The sequence below is a fragment of the Meles meles genome, chromosome 5 (assembly GCF_922984935.1).
Source record: "Meles meles chromosome 5, mMelMel3.1 paternal haplotype, whole genome shotgun sequence".
NCBI lineage: Eukaryota > Metazoa > Chordata > Mammalia > Carnivora > Mustelidae > Meles > Meles meles.
In genome coordinates, this window is record NC_060070.1 from 51,502,742 (window position 1) to 51,526,154 (window position 23,413).

General features: G+C 38.6%; 1 pseudogene; it reads right to left on the bottom strand.

The window, feature by feature from the left end:
* Positions 1-5,025: 5,025 nt before the first annotated feature.
* Positions 5,026-6,341, bottom strand: LOC123942515 (annotated as a pseudogene).
* Positions 6,342-23,413: the final 17,072 nt, after the last annotated feature.

Consider the following 23,413-nt stretch of genomic DNA (forward strand, 5'->3'; position numbering starts at 1 on the left):
ACTAAGGAAACCTCAGTTTTCCCATGAGAGGGAAACCAAGTTAGCAATAACTTTGGTAAACATTTTACTGGGATCACAAAAGTCCTTTCTGGGGACATTGGTCCTTAGAGGATAATTTCTCGTAACTTTGTTATACTTACCTCAGTGGGGTCATTACTTTGAGCTTCATAAAAAGAAAAGCCAGTGTAATCAGTAGACTTTAATTAAATTCAACTGTCATATTTAGGTACCTGGCCTTGGAAGAGGAGGTGTTTCAGGCACAGATAGAAGCCTAAGGAAAAAATTTGGAGATTTGAAAGGACATTCTGTATTTGGGCAATGGCAAATTAGGTGCTGGAGCCTTGGAGGGAGGCCAGAAAAGAGGAAAGAGACTTTTTTTTTTTGGAAAGAGACTTTTTGATCTCTAGAATAAAAGTGTCTTTCAGTTAGAGGTCGCTGTCAACCCAAAGGCCTTCTAGGCTGTATACACTTTTGCTGTTCTTCTTTCTTCACAGTTTCTTCCTATTGGTTCTTTTTAGTTGGTAACTGAATAACTGTGGTTAACTGCCTTTGAATGACAGCCTTGGCATGGCTGGAGCCATGTCAGTCATGTCTATACCTACCTTCTTGTTCCTATATCTTTCTTTTCTTTTCTTTTCTTTTTTTAATGTAAAGATCTATTTTTATTCATTCTGGGAGAAGGAAGGGTAGAGGGGGAGGGGAAGAGTGTCTAAAGCAGACTCCATGCTGAATGTGGAGCCTGACATGGGGCTCAATCTCATGACCCTGAAATTACCACCTGAGCAGAAACCAAGAATCAGATGCTTAACCAACTGTGCTACCCAGGTCCTCCTATATCTTTCTTTTACTTTTTTATCTGAGACTCTCTTGACTGAATCCCACTTTTTAAAAAATTTTATTTTATTTTATTTATTTGAGAGAGAAAGACAGAGATCGCAAGCCAGGGGAAGGAGTAGAGGCAGAAGCAGATGCCTCCCTGAGCAGGGAGCTTGATGTGAGACTTGATCCCAGGACCCTGGGTTCATGACCTGAGCTGAAGGCAGACGCTTAACTGACTGAGCCACCCAGGTGCCCCTTAATCCCACTTTTGTTCCTCAGATGGTTTGATTTCTTCTGGCTTGGCTCCTAATACCCTTCTGTTTGTTCACTAATTTTGTTTATGTTTACACTGGATGGAATCTTTATCCCTGGCTTTCAGTCTTGTCTGGACCAGATTCTGTCCCCACTCTACCTGTACCTCCCACAGTGTTCTAGCCATATTCTTTCAGGCAGAACTAACTCCTCACATATCTTGCTATTGACTTCAACTCCCTGTATCCTGCCTTGCAGTATAATTTCTCCCTTTCCCTCTCTTTCTTTTTTTCAAGATTGCTTTAGCTACTTGATGTCTTACATGGCTCCATAGAAATCTTGGGGTGGGTTTTCTATTTCTGTGAAAATGCCTTTGGAATTTGGTAGAATTGCATTGAATTTGTAGTTTTGGGTAGGATGGACACATTAACAGTATTAATCTTACAGTCTTGTTAGCCTCATGCCTTGTGCTAGTATGTGTGGTTTGGCCCAACACACTAAATAATCCTGGTAGCCATCTCCAGTGTACCTATATCCTCTAAAAAGCACTCTCAGCCTCCCAGTTTCAGCCAGTAATGCTCCCCTATGAACAGTTGCCTCATTGTATTGCAATAGTTTGCATACACAGCCACTACTGGGCACTTGAAGCAATAGTCACACACATTCTGTCCATCTTTGACTATCAGTAATCATTACTTGTTTGAATTATCATATATGCTGATTTTTTATTATCTGAGAAGGCTCCTGCATGTTTCTATGATCAGTTTTTGGAGCTCAGAGATTATGAATCAATATAAACATTAGTATAAGGTACTTTTGATAGAATGATTCTGTTGGGAATCCTAGACACAGTATTCCATTACCCATATGCAATTGGTATCTAATTTGTTGCTTATTTTAAACATCTTATTTCTGCTCTTCTCTTACTATTTTGAAAAGTAAAGAGTGAGTCTCTATGTAAAATTACAATATATGTCTTCTTGGTTTAGGTTACATGAATGGAATAGGAATTTTCTGTATATATACTATGACCACCTTTAAGTTCTCTAGTAACAAATATGACAAGGATTCTCTAGAACAGTGGGCTTCAAACTTTGTTGATTGCATACACGTCTGTAAAAATAATTAAGCATATACCCCAATACATATACATTAATTTAACATTTTAATTTTATTATATAGATAATAAAAATACTTATATAGATAAGTATATACTTATATAGATACTTATATACTTATTACTATGTTCAAGGCACTGAACATAAATTTTAACTATTTTTCTATAAGTTTTAACTAATTTTTCTTCATAACAACCCTATGAAATAGGTATTATTATTATCACCACTTTCCATAAAAAAACTGAGACATAGGGAGATTAAATAACTTGTCCACGTTAATAGTAGATAGCAGGATTTGGCAGTCTGGTTCTATGTTCGTGCTGTTAATCCACTAATCTGCCTTTATAATAAATATAAAAAAACTGAAATAATACTAACATAATTCGTACATTACAAAAATGATATAAAAATGTAAAATAAGGCTAAGGTGAACAAAACTATTTTATAATGTCAGGTTAATTATAAGGGTTGCATGTTATCTATGACTAGTTTTCACAATGAAGAATATATGCATGATAATGTCCATAATTACATAATTGTGAATGTAAAAGAATAATTTGTTTTGATAATTTTGAATTTTTGACCAACTCTTTGATCTAATTAGATCATCTTTGTTTTTATCTCATAATGTGAGCAGTGAGGAACATATACCAGGAATAGAACTTCCCGTGCTGCCATTTTCTTATTCACTTATGGGTTTGCATCACTAACATTATCTTTAACACATGATGTCTTTGTCAGAATATTTTAAAGTAATTTGTTGTTCTTGTGAAGGTTAGTTTAGATAAATTTGACAATATAATCTGCAAATCCTCCTAAACTGCTATAAGTTGTAACCTGCTGAAATCAGAGAATGAATGCAGGAGACACCACCATTTATTCTTCTGTGCCTGGATTATTTACTCTTTTTTCAGGACGTTTTCCTCACTGTATGACATGTGGGGTCTCTGATACACTTACTGAGCAAGGATGCCAGTATAATTTCTGTATTAAATATAGACTCTTACCTTATTTTCTATTTTTAGAAAAGAATAGATACAGAAGTTGTAGTATTTTTCTTTACGTATCTCCCAAGGTTGTCTTGTGCTTCTCCTGGGGGTATGCACACCTCTTCTTAGTTAGAAATCCTTGAAATGCAACTGAAGAAGTCACCTGAGTGTATGGACTTACAGATGAACTCTGCTGAACATAAATATTCAAATATGAATAGAATACAAATATGATTACTATTACTGCTCAGAGAGGCAAAGGAGGGCTTGTAAACATGAAATGCAGTCTAGTTGCAGCAGAAATTTGGTCTACAAATAAAAATAGGTTTTGTTAATCTATTAAAAAGGTGACAAAAATTTAAGTTGCACTAGTTCTTTCTGTTAAAATATTTCTTTATAAATTTTTTTGGTTAGGCAGTTGCTTTACAGATATGTTTAATGCTTAATTTAAATCTTTTGGTTGAGTCTCATAGGCACATTGTGGAGTTAACAAAATGGGATACACCCCATTGTTTCTATCTTTACACTGTTGATCTGGGAACTGCTACTTGATTCTATGCATTAATGAGCCATGAAATATTATTCTTCTGCTAATTTAACTCAGGGAGGCCATTGGGGATTTGTTTGAACAATTGAAAGAGGGAAGGAGTGCTTAGCTTACAAATTAGATCACTGAAATACTCAGATTTTTCTTTGGGAAAACAAAGTTGTGTGACAAAAAAAAAAAAAAAAAACTACTTCACAGTTTAGAAAAAGAGTTTTCAGAAAGCTATAATATTGTTTACCCACTATTTAGAAGCTTAAAGAAGACATCATGTTTTATAAAATAAAATGCTAATTTCTTGGTAAATTGCATAATCTTTATAGTTGTCCCTTTCTAAGCAATCTGGGATAAGAAACCTCACTTTAATAGCTTGATGTTTTTGACTAACCTAAGACTTTATTTTACCTTTTGTAGTTCAGGAAATTTAGCTCAAAGTAGCTGATAGGCCTATCATTATCCAAATGTAAACATTTTCATAAGTTTGGATAAAAAAACAATGAAAACATTAAATTTAAATTTAAATATAAGTAAATCAGTAATTTTAAGAAAAACTGTCCCTTGAATCTGAAGTGTTATTATATCCTCTATAATGCAAAGATATTTTTGATAGATGTCAGTCAATGCAGAATGAATGGCATAACTGAATAAATGAAATTCACAAATTATACTGCTTTTGTAAAACATATTCATCCTCTGTTTTCACTAAATTAAAATTTTTCATTTCCAAGCAAAGAGCAAATGGCACAAATATTTTTTGAACATATAATTTGACTGTCTCATTCATTCTCACACATTTTTTTTACACAGAAATTACTTTTATTATGTTAGAATATTCTTTTTTTTTTTTTTAAGACTTTATATATTTATGTGGCAGAGGGAGACATACCAAGAGAGGGAACACAAGCAGGATGAGTGGGAGAGGGAGAAGCAGGCTTCCAGCTGAGTAAGGAGCCTGATGCGGGGCTCAGTCCCAGGAACCTGGGATCATGACCCGAGCTAAATAAAGGTAGGCACCAAATAACTGAGCCACCCAGGTGCCCCTAAAAATATTCCTTAATGAGCTGGCAATTATTCATGTGAAGGAGAGTTTAAAAAAAAAGATTTATGACTGTTTTAACCTTGTCCTTGATTAAAGATTTATGAATTATACAAAAAATATTATTGCCTAGAGGAGGTTACTCTAGAAGTAGTAGTAGAGAAGATCTAAGAAGCTGTGAACTTAGAAGATCTTCTCCGTGCTTGTCTGGCTGTTCCAGTTGGACCAAGTCTTAGGTACAAGGATGAACATGATTCTTTGTTGAATTTAAAGCTTTACAACAGTTCAAACGCTCTTTCCTGCATTCATCAGTTCAGAGGCTTCATTAATTTGGTCAAAAGACTGATTATGAGGGGCGCCTGGGTGGCTCAGTGGGTTGGGCTGCTGCCTTCGGCTCGGGTCATGATCTCAGGGTCCTGGTATCGAGTCCCGCATTGGGCTCTCTGCTCAGCAGGGAGCCTGCTTCCCTCTCTCTCTCTCTACCTGCCTCTCTGCCTACTTGTGATCTCTCTCTCTGCCAAATAAATAATAAAAAATAAAATCTTTAAAAAAAAAGACTGATTATGAGTCACAAATTCATCAACTTTTACCTTTTTGGGCATATATTCAGACACCAACTTTAGAACACTTCCCATACTCTCCCATCCTCCAAAGGCAGTGCCTTTCCACGTGTGGCCTGTTAACCAGCTAAATTGGGTAAGTGGTGATTTCTAGAGCTATTCCAGCGACAACGGTGACACCGCAGCCTTTGTTGCAGGCCTGCCGTGCTCTCATGACTTTCATGTTACCAATACACTCAAAGGAATAGTTCACTCCCCCCTCAGTCATTTCAATGAGCATTTCCTGGATGTACAGAAGTCCTGGGAGTTAATACATTCAGAGGCTCCAAACTCCTTGCCCTTGCAAATTTATCTTTATTGATGTCCACACCAGTGATCCAGGACTCACCAGCCACCCCACTGCCCATGAGAGCCACCAACTCCTCCTAGGCTGAAGATGGCACAAGTAGAGCCAGGTTCCACCTTAGTGGTGTTCACAGCAGCACCATAACTGGTTGCAGTGCCACAACACAGAAGGCAGACTATCCAACGGTGCTAAAGGATCAATTTTAGCAACACAGATATCAGCCACAACTGTATATTCAGGAAACTTGCTGCTTCCTATGTAAGAAATTGTCTCTCCTTTGCAAGTAAATCTGTTAGTACCATCTGGCATTAATCCTTTCCCCCGAGTAACTCTTATTTTCTGGCAAAGGTTTATTTAGGGTTTAGACAAAATTTTCATTCTCCACACTGTGAGATGTAAAGTGGGATGACAGTATCACCTACCTTCAGTTTAGTAACCCCTTTGCCAGCAGTTTTCATAATTCCAGCATCTTCATGTCCCAGGACCACTGGAGAACTCCCTTCAGGATCAGTCCCACTCAGGGTATAAGCATCAGTGTGGCAAACTGCAGTGGCAATAATGTTAATTCGAACTTCAGGAGCCTTCGGGGGTGCCACCTCTACCTCTTTTATAGAGAGAGGCTTTCCTGCCTCCCAGGCAACTTTAGCCTTGCATTTGATAACCTGGCTGGCCATAGCCTCAGACTCGGTCGGTGAGCAGGGGACATTTAGGGTAGGATCCCACCCTCACATAATTTTTAGAATAATTCATGCTTGTGAAAAGTCAAATAACATAATAATGAGAAATTGCTGACTTCTGACTTTCCCTTCCAAATACTGTCAACTTTCCCAGAGGCAACCATTTTTATTTCTTTTGGTGGTTTCCTCTGGTATTTTCCTCCATATTATTCTGTTTATTTCCCATCAACGTAGGTCTTTCTGAATTGGTATCTTACATTCTTTACCCACACTTTACTTTCCTGACCAACTATCATTCTGATGTAATAATATAATAAGTTGGGGGGGCAATCAGTATTCAATTTTTACTTTATTATCAAGGTGAAAATGTTATTTACTACAAAGCTAAGGAGTAATCTATAGCTATTTCTTTCTCATAAACATTTTTCTTCATTGATAACAATTTCTTCTTTTTTATTTCTTTTCAGCATAACAGGGTTCATTGTTTTTGCACCACACCCAGTGCTCCATGCAACACATGCCATCACTAATACCCACCCCCTTGTTCCCCCAACCTCCCACCCCCCGCCCCTTCTAGACCTCAGATTGTTTTTCAGAGTCCATAGTCTCTCATGGTTCATCTCCCCTTCCAATTTCCCTCAACTCCCTTCTCCTCTCCATCTCCCCATGTCCTCCATGTTATTTGTTATGCTCCACAAATAAGTGAAACCATATGATAATTGATTCTCTCTGCTTGATTTGTTTCACTCAGCATAATCTCTTCCAGTCCCGTCCATGTTGCTACAAAAGTTGGGTATTCATCTTTTCTGATGGAGGCATAATACTCCATCGTGTATATGGACCACATCTTCCTTATCCATTCGTCCGTTGAAGGGCATCTTGGTTCTTTCCACAGTTTGGCGACCGTGGCCATTGCTGCTATAAACATTGGGATACAGATGGCTCTTCTTTTCACTACATCTGTATCTTTGGGGTAAATACCCAGTAGTGCAATTGCAGGGTCATAAGGAAGCTCTATTTTTAATTTCTTCAGGAATCTCCACACTGTTCTCCAAAGTGGCTGCACTAACTTGCATTCCCACCAACAGCGTAAGAGGGTTCCCCTGTCTCCACATCCTCTCCAACACATGTTGTTTCCTGTCTTGCTAATTTTGGCCATTCTAACTGGTGTGAGGTGGTATCTCAATGTGGTTTTAATTTGAATCTCCCTGATGGCTAGTGATGATGAACATTTTTTCTTGTGTCTGATAGCCATTTGTATGTCTTCATTGGAGAAGTGTCTGTTCATATCTTCTGCCCATTTTTTGATATGATTATCTGTTTTGTGTGTGTTGAGTTTGAGGAGTTCTTTATAGATCCTGGATATCAACCATTTGTCTGTACTGTCATTTGCAAATGACATTTGCAAATCTCCCATTCCGTGGGTTGCCTCTTTGTTTTGTTGACTGTTTCCTTTGCTGTGCAGAAGCTTTTGATCTTGATGAAGTCCCAAAGTTTATTTTCGCTTTTGTTTCCTTTGCTTTTGGAGACATAACTTGAAAGAAGTTGCTGTGGCTGATATCGAAGAGGTTACTGCCTATGTTCTCCTCTAGGATTCTGATGGATTCCTATCCCACGTTGAGGTCTTTTATCCATTTCGAGTTTATCTTTGTGTACGGTGTAAGAGAATGGTCGAGTTTCATTCTTCTACATATAGCTGTCCAGTTTTCCAGCACCATTTATTGAAGAGACTGTCTTTTTTCCACTGTATATTTTTTCCCGTTTTGTCAAAGATTATTTGACCATAGAGTTGAGGGTCCATATCTGGGCTCTCTACTCTGTTCCACTGGTCTATGTGTCTGTTTTTATGCCAGTACCACGCTGTCTTGGTGATCACAGCTTTGTAGTAAAGCTTGAAGTCAGGTAACATGATGCTGCCAGTTTTATTTTTGTTTTTCAACATTTCCTTAGCATAGTAAATGGAATCGATTCTCTAATTTCCCTTTCTGTATTTTCATTGTTAGTGTATAAGAAAGCCACTGATTTCTGTACATTGACTTTGTATCCTGCCATGTTACTGAATTGCTGTATGAGTTCTAGTAGTTTGGGGTTTTCCATATAAAGAATCATGTCATCTGCAAAGAGAGAGAGTTTGACTTCTTCATTGTCAATTTGGAAACCTTTTATTTCTCTTTGTTGTCTGATTGCTGTTGCTAGGACTTCTAATACTATGTTGAACAAGAGTGGTGAGAGTGAGCATCGTTGTCGTGTTCCTGATCTCAAGGGGAAGGCTGCAAGCTTCTTCCCATTGAGGATGATATTTGCTGTGGGTCTTTCATAGATAGATTTTATGAAGTTCAGGAATATTCCCTCTATCCTTATACTTTGAAGCGTTTTAATCAGGAACAGATGCTGTATCTTGTCAAATGCTTTTTCTGCATCAATTGAGAGGACCATGTGGTTCTTCTCTCTTCTCTTATTGATTTGTTCTATCACATTGATGGATTTGCGAATGTTGAACCATCCTTGTAACGCAGAGATGAATCCCACCTGGTCATGGTGGATAATCTTTTGAATGTGCTGCTGGATCCTGTTTGCTAGGATCTTGTTGAGAATCTTAGCATCCATATTCATCAGTGATATTGGTCTGAAATTCTCCTTTTTGGTAGGGTCTTTGCCTGGTTTGGGGATCAGGGTAATGCTGGCTTCATAAAAAGAGTCTGGAAATTTTCCTTCTGCTTCAATTTTTTGAAACAGTTTCAGGAGAATAGATGATATTTCTTCTTTGAAAGTTTGGTAGAATTCCCCAGGGAATCCGTCAGGTCCTGGGCTCTTGTTTTTTGGGAGGTTTTTGATCACTGCTTCAATCTCGTTACTAGATATCAGTCTATTCAGGTTGTCAATATCTTCCTGTTTCAACTTTGGGAGTTTATAGTTTTCCAGGAATGCATCCATTTCATCTAGGTTGCCTAGCTTATTGGCATTTAAGTGTTGATAATAACTTCTGATGATTGTTTCTACTTCCTTGGTGTTAGTTGTGATCTCTCCCTTTTCATTCATAATTTTATTAATTTGGGCTTTCTCTCTTTTCTTTTGGATTAGTGCGGCCAATGGTTTATTGATCTTCTTGATTCTTTCAAAAAACCAGCTTCTAATTTCACTGATACGTTCTACTGTATCTCTGGTTTCTACCTCATTGATTTCTGCTCTAATCTTGATTATTTCCCTTCTTATGTGTGGAGTTGGTTTGATCTGTTGTTGGTTTTCCAGCTCTTTAAGGTGTAGAGACAGCTGGTGTAATCTGGATTTTTCAGTTTTTTTGAGGGAGGCTTGGATGGCTATGTATTTCCCCCTTAGTACCACCTTTGCTGTATCCCATAGGTTTTGGGCCAAAGTGTCTTCATTCTCATTGGTTTCCATGAATTGTTTAAGTTCTTCTTTGACCTCCTCATTGATCCTAGCATTCTTAAGCAGGTTGGTCTTTAGCTTCCAGGTGTTTGAGTTCCTTCCGAACTTTTCCTTGTGTTTGAGCTCCAGTTTCAAAGCATTGTGATCTGAGAATATGCAGGGAATAATGTCAGTCTTTTGGTATCGGTTGAGTCCTGATTTGTGACCCAGTATGTGGTCTATTCTGGAGAAGATTCCATGCGCACTTGAGAAGACTGAGTATTCTGTTGTTTTAGGGTGGAATATTCTATATATATCTATGAGGTCCATCTGGTCCAATGTGCCATTCAATGCTTTTGTTTCTTTATTGATTTTCTGTTTGGATGATCTGTCTATTACTGAGAGAGGTGTGTTAAGATCTCCTACTATTAATGTATTCATATCAATATGACTCTTTATCTTGATTAATAGTTTTCTTATGTAATTGGCTGCTCCCATATTGGGGGCATAGATATTTACAATTGTTAGATCATCTTGGTGGATAGTCCCTTTAAGAATTATGTAGTGTCCTTCTGTATCTCTGACTACGTCTTTAGTTTAAAATCTAATTTATCTGATATGAGAATCGCTACCCCGGCCTTCTTTTGAGGCCCATTGGCATGAAAGATGCTTCTCCATCCCTTCACTTTCAGTCTGGTTGTATCTTTAGGTTCAAAATGGGTCTCTTGTAGACAACATATGGATGGGTCCTGTCGTTTTATCCAATCTGCAACCCTGTGTCGTTTTATGGGCACATTTAGGCCATTCACAGTGAGAGTGATTATTGATAGATACGTTTTTATTGACATCGTGTTACCTTTGAAGTCTTTCTTTCTGTAGATTGTCTCTATATTTCTGTTCAATGATATTTTTAGGATTTTTTCTCTTTTGTAGAACCCCCCTTAAAATTTCTTGCAGTGCTGGCTTGGTGGTTGCATAGTCTTTTAAGCCTTGCCGGTCTTGGAAACTCTTTATCTCTCCATCCATTTTGAATGTCAGTCTTGCTGGATAAAGTGTTCTTGGCTGCATGTTCTTCTCATTTAGTACCCTGAATTTATCTTGCCAGCCCTTTCTGGCTTGCCAGGTCTCTGTGGACAGGTCTGACGTTATTCTGATGGGCTTTCCTCTGTAGGTAAGGAGCCTCTTTGTCCTAGTGGCTTTCAAGAGATTGTATCTACAGTTATGATTTTTCAATTTTACTGTCAGGTGCGTTGATGTTTTTTAGAATCTATAATCTTGGGGGGAGATCATTCTGCCTCTGGTACATGAACACTGGTTCCATTTGCGAGATTGGGAAAATTTTCATGTAGAACTTGTTCCACTATATCTTCTAGACTTCTTTCTTTCTCCTCCCCTTCAGAGATTCCAATAATTCTGACGTTGGAATGTTTCATAGCATCATTTATTTCCCTGATTCTGTTTTTGTGGCTTCTAAGCTGTTTGTTCCAGGCTTCCTCCTGATCCTTTCTCTCTATCTGTTTGTCCTCCAGATCACTAATTCTATCTTCTGTCTCAGTTACCCCAGCTTTTAGAGAATTTAGATTCGATTGGAACTCATTGAGAGCTTTGTGAACATCATTCCTAGTGGCTTTCAGTTCTGCCCTAACATTGTGAACATCATCCCTGGTGACTTTCAGTTCTGCCCTAATCAATTCCATTTGGTCATTCATGGCTTTCTCCAACCTAGCTATTGCCTGGATAATTGTTAGCCTGAATTCCTTTTCCGACATATTGTCTATGTCAATAGCCATTAGCTCTGTTGCAGAAGGTCCATCCTCTGCATTTTTCTTCTGTTGGGCATTCCTCCTCCTAGTCATTTTGGTGAGAGATGACCGAACGGATGTAGCTGGATGTATTGACTGTGGTGCAGTCAAGGTGCACCCTGGAATGCTTCTGAGCAATCAGGATTCCCCACCCAAACAAGAGAAAAAAGAAAAGAAAAAGAAAAGAAAAGAAAGGAAAAGAGAGAGAGAGAGAGACAGGAAAAAAAGGGAAGATAAAAGAGAAGGGTCAACCCAAATGGGCTCCAAGGTAAGATTTATAAAGTATACAAACAAAAACAGACAAGCAAAAAGACTGATAAAAGTATATGACAAGAGAAAAAAAAATATATATATAAAAGCAAAAAAAGGAAGAACCTCGTCAAAAAGAACCCCAAGTATAAGATTTATATACTATCAGGACAATCACAAATACACAGAAACACTGGTGGAAGAAAAAGATGGGAGAGTGGTTATAAATTCTCAGTGTGGGCGGGAAGGTTATTTTGATTCTTCCTGGGTGTATCTTGATATCTTTGTTAAAGGACTCAACTTTCCTATGATAAAGAGGGATTAAAAATTGGTTTACCTATAGGGGTAGCATTCATTGGGGAAAGGGGGTTACCTTGAAGTTTAACACTATATGAATATTAGCAAATAAAAATATAAAAAAGAATAAACTAAAATTAAAAAAAAATTTAAAAAATAGAAAAGCAAAAGAAAAACACTGGTGTATGTATCAAAAAGTTCAGGTTAGAAGGTTATTATGGAATTTGATGTACTGGACATCTCACTGTGATGGTAAATAGGTTAAAAAAATTATCTATAAAAAAATGAACCAGAATAGTGGGAATGAGTTAAAAATAAAAGTTGTATCTTTGAAGTAGTGGTCGTTGTTCTCTTGTTTTTTTTTTTTTTTTTTCTTCCTTCCTGGTTGGTTTTCTGGGGGAGGGGCCTGCCACTGTGGGGTTTCAGTCAATGATGGTCCCTGAGTTAAGTCCTCCCGCCCCCCCCAAGGGTGTGGACTCTGAGGAAACCGGTTTTTCAGGCTTTTGTTCTCTGGAGGTTTTTATGTTTGTTTGTTTGTTTTCTTCTCACCTTGACAGTTTTTGATGGGTTTTGGAGGTTTAGAGGAAAGCAAACTGCAGAGCTGCTGGCAGAGCAGGTTCTGAGTCTTGGTCGCTGGGGATGCAGGATCTCCTTCTTGTACCCAAAACCATGGCAGTGGCAGCGGCAGCTGTCTGGGCAGCTCCAGACCGCCAGAGAGGTTCCAAGCAGCGATAGCACATTGAGATTTTCCCGCTGGCTGGCCTGGGCTGGGAGTGCCTGGTCTTTCCGGGTCTAAGAGCAGCAGACTGGTGTGCACCTCTCCCTGGAGCGGGTGTGGGGCACGCGTGTGTCAGGTTCTGCCATCTGGCGAGGCTCCCAGCCCCTCACAGGAGCCGCACCCCACACGTTCTCAGGTGCGCTGGCGGCTCAGGGACCAAGACCTGGTTTCTCCACCGCACTCTTTCTGGCTCAGCGCCAGGGGAGGTTGTCCTGGGTCCAGGGACTTAAGCCCCTTTCCCTAACCACCCCAGTTCCCACAATCCCCGCCCCCCCCGTGATCTTTTGCTCTTTTTGAGTGCTTTCAACCAGACTTCAAGTTAATGCTGGTCCCCAGTCGCAGGGCACTCTCGTATTGGGTTATTACTTTCCAATCGGTTGCCTCTGGTGCTCCCTCCCCCTTTTGCTTATCTTCCGATATCAGTCCCACTTTCCCACTCCGCTTTACCTGCCCACTGGCTTCTTCTGGCCCCATAGAGATCCAGACGTGTATAATTCTGATCTCAGGCTGATTTCATGGGTGATCGGAGTTCTTTGGTAGGTAATCAGCTTACTTTAGGGTACGGGTTGAAATGGCGCCTCCTCCTACTTCCCCACCATCTTGTCCTCCCACCTATAACAATTTCTTTTTTTTTGTTCTTGCATTAGTTTTCAGCATATCTACTATCAGTTTTCAAGGACTCTATCTAATGCTTATCAGTATTTATTTCAAGCATTTAGCATTTCAAATAATTTATCAATATCATGAACTTTTAGACTTCCCTCTGAGATCCTTCCATTTTACTTTTTCTATCTGGATCAGTTGTTTCTTTGGCCTGATGAATTACTATCATCCTAGGATCTCCTTTTGCAGCTCTATCCTATGCTGGCTTTACTAGATTCTGTGTCTTCATCTTTCTTTTTTTTCTTCTTTTATTTCATCTTTTTCTGAGGCACATCTCCCATGGCTTCCTAAATTTTATTTTAAAATTTTTATTATGTTCAGTTAGCCAGCTTCCTAAATTTTAAAATTTATTACCTATCCAAATTTCATTTGCTTTCTCCTCACACTTGATTGATACTTTGATGGATGTAAATGGTAACTATTCATCCTTTCTGATGGCTAATATTCCATTATGTGTGTAAACCACATCATCTTTATCCATTCATCTGTTGCTGGACATCTCAGCTCTTTGCACAGTTTGGCTTGTGGACATTGTTGCTATGACATTGGGGTGCAGGTGCCCCCCTGGATCACTACATATGTATCTTTGGGGTAAATACCTAGTAATGAAATTGCTGGGTCAAAGTGTAGCTCTATTTTCAACCTTTTGAGGAACCTCCATGCTGTTTTTTAGAGTGGCTGTATCAGCTTGCATTCCCACCAACAGTCTAAGAGGGTTCCCCCTTTTCTACATCCTCGCCAAATCTGTTGTTTCCTGACTTGTTAATTTTAGCTATTCTGACGGGTGTGATATGATTTCTCATCATGGTTTTGATTTGTACTTCCCTAATGCCAAGTGATGTGGAGCATTTTTTTCATGTGTCTGTTGTCCATTTGTACATCTTCTTTAGAGAAATGTCTGTTCATGTCTTCTGCCCATTTCTTGATTGGATTATTTGGGTGTTGAGTTTGATAAGTTTTTTATTTTATTTTATTTATTTTTTTTTCCATTTTATTTATTTTTTCAGCGTAACAGTATTCATTCTTTTTGCACAACACCCAGTGCTCCATGCAAAACGTGCCCTCCCCATTACCCACCACCTGTTCTCCTAACCTCCCACCCCTGACCCTTCAAAACCCTCAGGTTGCCCCAACCTCCCACCCCGAGTTTGATAAGTTTTTTATAGATTTTGCATACTAGCCTTTTATCTGACATGTCACTTGCAAATATCTTCTTCTATTCTGTCAGCTGTCTTTCAGTTTTGTTGACTGTTTCCTTTGCTGTGTAAAAGCTAAAAGCTAAAAATAAAAATAAAAATAAAAGATAAAAATCTTGATGAAATCCCAAGAGTTCATTTTTGCATTTGTTTCCCTTGCCTTTGGAGACATGTCTAGCAAGAAGTTACAGTGGCCGAATTCTAGCAATTTTGGGGTGGAATCTCTTGGGTTTCCACAAAAAATATCATGTCATCTGCAAAGAGTGATAGTTTGGCTTCTTCCTTGCCAATTTGAATACCTTTTATTAGTTTTTGTTGTCTGATTGCAGAGTCTAGGGCTTCTAGTACTATGTTGAACAATACTGGTGATAGTGGACATCCCTGGTGTGTTCCTGACTGAAAAACTGAGAACTTTTGTCCATTGAGAATGATATTAGCTGTGGGCTTTTCATATATGACTTTTATGATACTGAGGTATGTTCCCTCTAGTCCTACACTGTGAACAGTTTTAATCAGAAAGCATGCTGTGCTTTGTCAAATGCTTTTTCTGTATCTGAGAGAATCATATGGTTGTCTTTTCTTTTATTAATGTAGTGTATCCCGTTGATTGACTTGAGGGTTATTGAACCACCCTTGCAATCCAGGAATAAATCCCACTTGGTTGTGGTGAATAATCCTTTTTTTTTTTTTTTAAAGATTTTATTTATTTATTTATTTGACAGAGAGAGAGGTCACAAGTAAGCAGAGAGGCAGGCAGAGAGAGAGGAGGAAGCAGGCTCCCTGCAGAGCAGAGGGCCCGATGCGGGGCTCGATCCCAGGACCCTGAGATCATGACCTGAGCCGAAGGCAGCGGCTTAATCCACTGAGCCACCCAGGTGCCCCGGTGAATAATCCTTTTAATGTACTGTTGGATCTTGTTGTTTAGTATCTTGTTGAGAATTTTTGCATCCACATTCATCAGGTATATTGATCCACAATTTTCCTTTTTGGTGGGTTCTTTGTCTGGTTTTGGGATCAATGTAATGCTGGCCTCATAAAAAGAGTTGGGAAGTTTTTCTTCCATTTCTATTTTTTGAAAAAGCTTCAGAAAAATAGGTATTAATTCTTCTTTAATTGTTTGGTAGAATTCCCCTAGGAAGCCATCTGGCTCTGGACTTGACTTTGTTCGGAGATTTTGATTACCTCTTCAGTTTCCTTGCTGTTTATGAGTCTGTTCAGCTTTTATATTTCTTTCTCTTTAGTTCTGGTAGTTTATACATCTATAGGAATGCATCCATTTCTTTTAGATTGCCTAATTTGTTGGCATATAGCTGCTCATAATATGTTCTTATAGTTGTTTGTATTTCTTTGGTGTTGGTTGTGATCTCTCCTCTTTCATTCATGATTTTATTTATTTGGGTCCCATACTCTGGTTTCCCTTCAGATCGTATAAATCTTTTGCCTTTTATTTATTTGGGTCCTTTCTCTTTCTTTTGGTTAAGTCTGGCCAGGGGTTTATCAATCTTATTAATTCTGTCAAAGAACCAGCTCCTAGTTTCGTTGATTTGTTCTATTGGTTTTTTGGTTTCTATTTCATTGATTTCTGCTCTGATCTTTATGATTTCTCTTCTCCTGCTGGGTTTTGGCTTTCTTTGCTGTTCTTTCTCCAGCTCCTTTAGGTGTAGGGTTAGGTTGTGTATTTGAGACCTTTCTTGTTTCTTAAGACTTGTATTGCTATTTACTTTCCTCTTAGGATCACCTTTCTGCATCCCAAAGATTTTGAACAGTTTTGTTTTCATTGTCATTTGTTTTCATGAATTTTTTAAGTTCTTCTTTAATTTCCTGGTTGACCCATTCATTCTTTAGTAGGATGCTCTTTAGTCTCCATGTATTTTTCTTTCCAACTTTCCTCTTGTGATTGAGTTCAAGTTTCAAAGCATCATTCCTTGATACCAGTGTTTTGGTATCAGTTGATCTGTGACCCAGTATGTGATCTGTTCTGGAGAATGTTCCATGTTTTTTTCAAGAAGAATGTGAATTCTGTTACTTTAGGGTGGAATACTCTGAATTTATCAGAGAATTCCATCTAGTCCAGTTTGTCATTCAAAGCCTTTGTTTCCTTGTTGGTCTTCTGCTTAAATGATCTGTTCATTGCAGTAAGTGGAGTGTTAACGTCCCCTACTGTTATTGTATTATTATCAGTGTTTTTAATTTTGTTATTAATTGGTTTATATAATAGGCTGCTCCCATGTTAGGGGTATAAGTACTTACAATTGTTAGATCTTCTTGGTGGATAGACCCTTTAATTATGATATAGTATCCTTCCTCATCTTTTATTACTAATTTTGGTTAAAAAATTTCATTTATCTGATATAAGGATTATCACCCCAGGTTTTGCTTGATATCTATTAGCATGATAAATGGTTTTTCACCCCCTCACTTTCAATCTGGAGGTGTCTTTGAGTCCAAAATAAGTCTCTGGCAGACAACCTACCAATGGGTCTTGCTTTTTTTCCAGTGTAATACCCTGTGTCTTTTGATTGGAGCATTAAGCCCATTTACAGTCAAAGTTAATATTGAAAGATAAGAATTGAGTACCGTTGTATTACCTGTAAAGTCACTGTTTCTGTATATTGTCTTTGTTCCTTTCTGTTGTATATTACTTTGGGGCTGCCTCTTCACTTAAAGGACCCCTTTTAATATTTCCTGAAGGGCTGTTCAGTGATCACAAATTCGTTTAGTTCCTGTTTTCCTGGATGCTTTTCATTTCTCCTATTTTGAATGACATCCTTGCTGGATAAAGTATTCTTTGGCTACCTATTTTTCTCATTTAGCTCCCTGAATATATCATGCCAGTTCTTTCTGGCTTGCCTGGGTTTCTGTGGATAGGGCTGCTGCCAGTCTAATGTTTCTACTTTTGTAGGTTACAGACCTCTTGTCCTGAGCTGCTTTCGGGATTTTCTCTTTATCTCTGAGATTTGCAAGTTTCATTATTATATGTCAAAGTGTTGACCTATTTGTATGGATTTTGAGGAGGGTTCTCTGTATCTGCTGGACTTGAATCCCTTCTTCTTTCCCCAGATTAGGAGTTCTCTGCTCTAAATTGCTCCAGTATACTTTCTGACCCCTCCCTCTTCTAGAGTCCCAATTATTCTTATATTGTTTTGCTTTATGGTATCACTTACCTCTTGAATTCTATAGTTATTTCTCTCTTTTTCTCAGCTTCTTCATTCTCTATCATTTTCTCTTCTATATCACTAATTCTCTCTCCTGTCTCTTTTATCCTAGCAGTTAGAGCCTTCATTTTTTATTACTTCTCTTTAATAGCCTTTTTGATTTGATTTGATAGATTTTGGTTCTTTTTTGTCTCCAGAAAGGGATTCTCTAGTGTCTTCTATACTTTTTTTCAAGCCCAAGTCATATCTTTATAATTGTTATTCTGAAGTCTAGTTCTGAGATCTTACTTATAGCCATACTGATTGGGTCCCTGGCAATAAATACTGTCTCTTGTTCTCTTTTTTGAGGTACCTTTTTCCATATTGTCATTTTAGTCAGAGAAGAATAGATGAATGAGAGAGCAAAATACTAAAATGGCAGCAACAACCCCAGAAAAATACACTCTAAACAAATCAGAAGAGAACCAAAAAAAAAAAAGAATATAGTCAGAGTCAGAGAAGGAAACAGAACAATACAGTAAATCCTGTGTGTATTTTGACTTGTTTATTAGAAAAATAGATCCCAAAATTGTAAAGAAAGAAAAACTTATATATACATATATAAATAAAATTAAATCTAATGAATGGATAGCATGTAACTGTAAAAATGAAATATTTTTTCATTTCAAGACACACAAAAAGAGAAGGAATATAAACAGACAGGTGAAGAGAACAGAGCAATACACTATATTATGAGTGTACTTTGGTCAGTTTATTAGAAGAAAATACACCTCCAAATTGTAAAGAAAATAAACATATATATACACACACACACACAAAAATAAGATTAAATACATTGAAAGGATAGAATGTAAGTGTAAAGAAGAAAATTTAAAAAGATTTTAACAAGAAAAAAAAAAGGAGGTGACCAGACAGGTGAAGAACTGATCCATACACTAGATTCTGGGTGTATTTTGGTCTGTTTGTTAGAAGAAACTATGTCCCAAAAGTAGAACTACAGAAAAGTTTATATACAAAATATGCAAAAATAAAAAATACAATGAATGGATAGAGTGTAACTGTAAAAATGAAAATTCAGAGTTAAAAAAGAATTGATAAAATAATAAATTTGTTGAAAAAAGAAAGAAAAAAATTAAAATTAAAAAGACTAAGGAATCATGGGGAAAAAATAATGAATTCTATATAACATTTTTTCCTACCACTGATGTTTTGCGGTATCTAAGATCAGTAATCTTGGTCTTAGCCAGGTGTTCTTGTTAATCTTCTGGAGGAAGAACAAGATGTTCGTGTTAATCTTCTGTACTGATTCTCCTGCATCTTTTTCCTGAGGGGAATTGCACTGCCCAGGCCAAGGGGCCAGGCTATGTAAGCTGCTCCAGATTGCTGTCTGTGGCTTTTGTTCCCTGAAGGCTTTCTGTGCCACTTTAGAGGATGAGAATGGAAATTGTAACCTCCCATCTCCAGCTCCAGAGCAGAAAGCTCAGGGCCCCAGGCTTCATTGGGCCTTCAGGAAAAAGCAGTCAATCACTCCTGTCTCCCTGGTCTCTTTCCGCAATGTGTCCTCACCCAGCCTGTGACCAAGGGTATCTATCTCAGGCACACAAACCCACTTGGAGTCTCCAAGCCCTGCAAACTCCACCTGCTCCACTCCTCCTGGGGGAGAAAGGGAGAGTCTTGTCCCAGTTCTGCTCCTTGCTAGGCCCCTGCTCGTAGAGCTATTGACCGACCATATGGTTGTTGGAGGTTTCTGGCAACCCCAAGCTGAAAGCCCACTCCTGGGCTTGCTGATTAGAGGCAGCTTCTCCTCTCCAATGCCTGGGAACTCTGCCACACTCAGTTGCTCCTGGTCTTCCTGTGGCCCTGGGGATCCTGAGACCACACTGTCCCACCTACGAATCTGCCTCACTTCATCACCTGAGCGCCTGTCAGGCAGGGATATCTCTCACTGGAGCAGAATTCTAAAAGTTCTGATTTTGTGCTCTGTTGGTTATCACTTTGTGGTGCTGGCTTAAGGAGGCTCCCTTCCCCCTCTACCCGCAGTTTATCTTCCCATCTATTGCCTCTGAGTCACTTGTCTGACCTCCTACCTTGCAGAAAGTGGTCACTGTTCTGTTTGTAGAGTTGAAGCTATTCTTAGATCTTCAGTTGAGTGTCCAGGTGATCAGAACGATTTGATAGCTCTAGCTGAATTCCTGGGACCAGACGAAACTAAGGTCTCATACTCCTCCACCGTCTGGGACTATCTCACCTTGTACATTTCTTTATACAATTCTTTTTTGATGAATTTCTCCCTCTGCTTTTTTTCTGTTCCATCTTCATGTAACTCCTATTATTCAGATGTTAGATCTGATAGAATAATCCTCTAAGACTCTTTTCTCAATTATTTTCTAACCCTTTGTCTCATTTTAATTTTTTAAAGAGATTTCTTTTACTGTGTCTTCTAGATTGTTAATTGAATTTTTCCTGATTCTAAAATTTTAATTTCCAAGTGCTTTTTCTTATTTTGGGTCATTTCTTTTCAAAGTGTTTTCTTTCTTTATTTGTGGATACAATAATTTTATTTTATCTTTCTGATAATATTAATAATACACTTTTCTCTTAAAATTATCTTTTAAGAAAATTTTGGCTTTTTTGGCCCTTCAGTTTTCACTGTAGCCCTAGTTCTCTTTGTACTGATTCTTCCATCTCTTACTGTTGGCTGCAATTTTTGTGTTCTGCCAAGATCTGAATTCTCTGCTACATTTAGGCTCTAGAGGCCATATCAATGGGAAGATTGTTTAAATCCCTCCTGGTTGAAATAGTCACTTCCTCTTTGGTGTGTTAAGTATATAATCCTCTAACTTGTAGCAAGAAGATGGACCCTAAGACTTATTGTCCCCTTCTACAGATCTAACAGATGCTCAGGGAAGAGTAGAGATTTTCATATTTAACTATTTACTGGTGAATATTATATAGATTATATTGGCTCTTTCAAGTATCAATGTACTGTAACAGAATCATACTGGTAAAACTTCTCAATACCAGAATCTAGAGATTGGGAGTTTTAGGTTTTTTAGCAGGTTAGTGGTGGAAATATATTGAGAAGGATGGGAGTTTGTGTGTCATTTTATTTAATCATTTTATTAAACAGGTAGATAGCCTCACCCATTTGTAAGTAGGTGGAACCATGGTTCAAGGGCTGGGCTTTTCTTCCTTATAGTGATAGGTGTGAGTGGTGTATGGGGGAATGTTCCATAAGAGAAGGAACAAAACATAGTACAACAAAAGAGACTATGGAAAAACCCAGTGAGCAGTTTCATTGTTGCCTAGCAGCAGTAATGACACTTCTAGGAAAGTCTAGTCCCTGGGCTTATAGCCTCTGGAAGAGTTACAAAGTTACTACACTGAGAGGTAATTGAAAAGGCTATTTTAGAAAGAGGCCATTTTTATGTGTTCTTTTAGATACCGACACAAAATGTAGGTTTGATAAATAGTACATAAAATGTTACCTCTAGGGAAAAATTACATTTTAGATCTCCATTTGCTCTGTCACAGAACAGAATGTGAAACAAAGACAAGGGAGATAAGGATTTATATAGCAGTCCCAACTGTACACTTAGCATGGTGCTGGAGTATTAATGGTAAATGTCTTCTGTTTTGGGGGAAATCAAAACAGTCCTCTCAGAGATAATTTTAGACTTTTACCGATATTCTGTTTCAGCTCTTTAAGAGTGTATGCACTGGTATATGGATGATTATGGAGAAGAAGAGAAAACCGAGGCTTAAAATACCAGAGGATTAGAGTTCAGTATCTTACTGGGTCAGTAGTATCTAGAAGATTATACATAAAATGATTCCCAGACATGAAACTTCCTCTTTTGTATAAGACGGAACACATCGGACGAGAAACAGACCCACCTATTACCTCTGGATGAACGCGGCTACATAATTTGTGGCGTATAGTGCAAAGTGAAAATGCAGAGGCCCTAGAAAGAGTCACCACCAAGTCTCAAGCCAGGTTTGGGGTTCTTCTAACTGCAGGGCACTATGCAACTGAATAGGTCTCATGTGCATGGAGCCAGCCCTTCCTTTGGCTGTGTTTGCTCAGGATGCGAAGGAGGTATTCTAGTTTTCCAGTTATCTACCCACCTTCCTTCCTATTCTACTACTGATATCTACAATTCTGTCTCCTCCCTGGTAAGATACAATTACCCCTAAACTATTGGTCACTATAGTCTCCACTGTTGTGAATTTTGTAGATACAGTAGATTTGATATATGGTAGGATAAAAAGAATCAGGGGTGGGAGAGAGATGAAGTAAGTATGGGAGGCCATGAGACTGCCAGGGCATGGCATGAGAATCTTGAGTACCTGTGGCAAAGAGGTGCCCTACTGAAAGTGACATCTCTGAAATGGCCTATTAAGAATGGGTTGAAGGGGTGCCTGGGTGGCTCAGTGGGTTGAGTCGCTGCCTTTGGCTCAGGTCATGATCTCAGGGTCCTGGGATTGAATCCCACATCAGGCTCTCTGCTCGGCAGCGAGCCTGCTTCCCCCTCTCTCTCTCTGCCTGCCTCTCTGTCTGCTTGTGATCTCTCTGTCAAATAAATAAATAAAATTAAAAAAAAAAAGAATGGGTTGAAGAAAAAGTCTTTATGTTTCTCTGTTGTACATGAGATTTATATCAGGGTAATCTTTTATACGTTGGGAAGATGGTGGTGGACTAAACTAATCTTGGTGAGTTTGGATATCTGTATGCTTGTGCTAGGGAGTGTTGAACTGGAGGGATTAAGGATATAAGGAACTATTCATTCCTCTAGCCTGCAAATGCTGGGGTTTTTTTTTTTTTTAGGCCTCAGCAGATCCTGCAGCAGTTTACTCTCTTATGCCTAGAAACTTCACAAATGGTTCCTGAGAAAAGTTTTCCTACCTGTGATACACTTGCCTATTACCTCAAAGCAGAGGTTAGATTGATTGATTGATTGATTGATTTAGATTTTATTTATTTATTTGACAGAGAGTTAGAGAGAAAGCACGAATAGGCAGAGGGAGAGGGAGAAGCCGGCTCTCCGCTGAGCAGGGAGCCCGATACAGGGCTCAATCCCAGGACCTAGGATCATGACCTGAGCCCAAAGCAGCTGCTTAATGGACTGAGCCACTCAGGTGCCAAGAGGTTGGATGTTTTTAATGTGGAAAAACAGGAAACAATCTCAACTTTCATAGTGAAACATCAACTATCCATATAGCTGTTTGGTGCATAAATCATATTACTCTCTTCTATTAACATACAGAAAGGCTGGGTATCAATTACCTATTAACACTATAATGCTGTATAACAAGCAAGCCCCCCCCCCCCCGCCCCCGTGGTTTACAACAATAAGCATTTATTAAGCTCACAAATCTGTAGTGTTCCCTGGTGTGGGCTGGGCTTTGCAGGGCTTGCCCAGGTGTCTGTGGTTGGCTACACAAGGCAATTAGGCAGCTCTTGTTCTTGGTTAGGTTTGCTCCCATGATGGGGCATTGGCAGGCTATTGGTCGATTCTTGTTCCTTTGGAGGACTTGGCTTCACTCTATGTGTCTATTGTCCTCT